Source organism: Nicotiana attenuata, unplaced genomic scaffold (assembly GCF_001879085.1).
Source record: "Nicotiana attenuata strain UT unplaced genomic scaffold, NIATTr2, whole genome shotgun sequence".
Taxonomy (NCBI): domain Eukaryota; kingdom Viridiplantae; phylum Streptophyta; class Magnoliopsida; order Solanales; family Solanaceae; genus Nicotiana; species Nicotiana attenuata.
Genome location: NW_017670251.1, coordinates 166,317 through 169,784, shown reverse-complemented (window position 1 = coordinate 169,784; position 3,468 = coordinate 166,317).

Sequence of the window (3,468 nt, the reverse complement as noted above, 5' to 3'; positions counted from 1 at the left end):
TCTAAGTCCAAAAACACTCTGACGCCTATCCGAAACCCACCTGAGCCCTCGGGGCTCCTAACCAAACATACGTACTAACTCAATGACATCATACGAACTTATCCGTGCGATCAAATCGCCGAAATAACCTCAATAACAACGAATCAAACCTCAACATCCAAGAATTCTATCAAACTTCATAAAACATCAAATTTTCCAATTTAGGTCCGAATCACGTCAAACGACGTCCGTTTTCAACCAAATTTCACAGAAATGACTTAAAGCATATATAAGACCTGTACCGGGCACCGGAACCAAAATACGGGCCCGATACCAACACGTTCTAATCAAATATCATTTCAATTTTCCTTAACAATTTCAGAAAAACAATTTCTTTTAAAAATTTATTTCTCGGGCTCGGGACCTCGGAATTCGATTCTGGGCATACGCCCGAGTCCCATGTTTTCCTACAGACCCTCCGGGACCGTCAAATCACGGGTTTGGGTCCGTTTACCCAAAATATTGACCAAAGTCAAATTTATTCATTTTAACATCAAAATTTAGCATTTTTCAAAGAATTTCATATTTAAGCTTTCCGGCTACGCGCCCGGACTGCGCACGCAAATCGAGGCGACTCTAGATAAGGTTTTCAAGGCCTCGGAAGCACAGAATTCATTTAAAACAGGTGATGACCCTTTGGGTCGTCACATTCTCCACCTCTAAAATAATCGTTCGTCCTCGAACGGACAGAAGAAAGAAGTACCTGAGTTGGGGAAAAGATGAGGATAACGGCTCCGCATATCGGACTCGGACTCCCAGGTCGATGCCTCAGGAGGCTGACCTCTCCACTAAACACGAATAGAAGGGAAACTCTTGGATCTCAACTGACGAACTTGCCGGTCTAGAATAGCTATCGCCTCCTCCTCATAAGACAAGTCCTTGTCCAACTGGATAGTACTGAAATCTAACACGTGGGCTGGATCGCCGTGATACCTCCGAAGCATGGACACATGGAACATTGGATGCACGGCTGATAAGCTCGGCGGCAAAGCAAGTCTATAAGCCACCTCTCCGACTCGATCAAGTATCTCAAATGGACCGATGAATCTAGGGCTAAGCTTGCCCTTCTTCCCAAATCTCATCACGCCCTTCATAGGCGACACTCGGAGCAATACACGCTCACCTACCATGAAAGCCACATCTCGAACCTTGCGGTCTGCATAGCTCTTTTGCCTGGACTGAGCTGAACGAAGCCTATCCTGAATGATCCTGACCTTGTCCAAGGACTCCTGAACCAGATCCGTACCCAACAATCGAGCCTCTCCCAGCTCAAACCATCCAACCGGAGACCGACACCGCCTACCATATAAGGCCTCATAAGGAGCCATCTGGATGCTCGACTGGTAGCTGTTGTTGTAGGCAAACTCCGCTAAAGGCAAGAACTAATCCCACGAACTTCCAAAGTCAATAACACAAGCTCGGAGCATATGCTCCAAAATCTGAATAGTCCGCTTGGACTGACCGTCCGTTTGGGGATGAAATATTGTGCTCAACTCAACCCGTGTGCCCAACTCTCCCTGAACTGCTCTCCAGAAGCGCGAGGTAAACTGCGTACCCCGGTCCGAAATGATGGATACAGGCACACCATGAAGGCGAACAATCTCCCGAATATAGATCTCAGCTAACCTCTCAGAAGAGTAGGAGACTGCCATAGGAATGAAATGTGCTGACTTGGTCAGCCTATCAACAATGACCCATACTGCGTCAAACTTCTTCCGAGTCAGCGGAAGTCCAGTAACAAAATCCATAGTAATTCGCTCCCACTTCCACTTGGGAAGCTCAATCCTCTGAAACAAACCACCAGGCCTCTAATGCTCGTACTTAACCTGCTGACAATTCAAACAACGAGCCACATATGCTACGATATCCTTCTTCATTCTACGCCACCAATAATGCTGCCGCAAATCCTGATACATCTTCGCGGCGCCCGGATGAATAGAGTACCGGGAGCTATGAGCCTCCTCCAAAATCAACTCTCGGAGCCTATCCACATCAGGCACACATACTCGACCCTGCAATCTCAAAACTCCATCATCATCTAAGGTAACATGCCTGGCACCTCCGTGCTGCACCGTGTCTCTAAGGACACACAAATGGACATCATCATACTGCCGATCACGGATACGCTCCAATAATGAATTATTTGATTGGGCTTTCAATGACAGCAAATTGACTTGGAGCAATAATCAAACCGGTCAACATTGTATCTGGGCCAGACTAGATAGAATCCTTTTGAATGGGGACTGCCCGCTTCTATATAAAGGTCGTTTTGCTTCCACCAGAGTTGACCATTTGCCTAGAGTATCCTCTGATCACTCTCCTCGGAACGAGCGACCGTGCAAGCTAACACACGACTGGGCTCAGAAACATCCAGCCTCACGAACTGATTGGCTAAAGCCTGAACATCCAAAGCAAGCAGCCTCTCACCGACCGGAATATAAGCAAGACTGCCCATACTGGCTGACTTCCTACTCAATGCATCGGCCACTACATTGGCTTTTCCCAGATGATATAGAATGGTGACATCATAATCTTTCAACAACTCCAACCACCTTCTCTGCCTCAAATTCAACTCCTTTTGCCAGTTCTTGACTGCCTCAATCTTCTTTGGGTCCACCTGAATACCCTCTGCTGATACCACATGACCCAGAAATGCAACTGAACCCAACCAGAATTCACACTTCGAGAACTTAGCATATAACCGACTATCCCTCAGAGTCTGAAGAACCACTCTAAGGTGCTGGTCGTGTTCCTCCTGGCTGCGGGAGTATATCAATATATCATCAATGAAAACTATCACGAATGAGTCCAAATAAGGCCTGAACACTCGGTTCATCAAGTACATGAAAGCTGCTGGGGCATTTGTCAACCCGAATGACATAACCAAGAACTCATAATGCCCGTATCGAGTGCGGAAGGCTGTCTTAGGGACATCGGATGCCCTAATCCTCAACTGATGGTAGCCAGATCGCAAGTCAATCTTGGAAAATACCCTGTCACCCTGAAGCTGGTCGAACAAATCATCAATCCTCGGCAGTGGATACTTATTCTTGATCGTTACCTTATTGAATTGCTGGTAATCAATACACATTCTCATTGACCCATCCTTCTTATTGACAAATAACACCGGCGCACCCCAAGGTGAGACACTGGGTCTAATGAAACCCTTCTCAAGCAAATCCTGCAACTGTTCCTTTAACTCTTTCAACTCCGGCGGGGCCATACGATGTGGTGGGATAGAAATGGGTTGAGTACCCGGTACCAGATCAATGCAGAAATAAATATTCCTGTCGGGCGGCATACCCGGCAGGTCTGAAGGAAAAATATCAGGGAACTCACAGACAACGGGCACAGAATCAATAGAGGGAACCTCAGCGCTAGAATCACGAACATAGGCTAAATAGGCCAAACACCCCTTCTCGACCATAC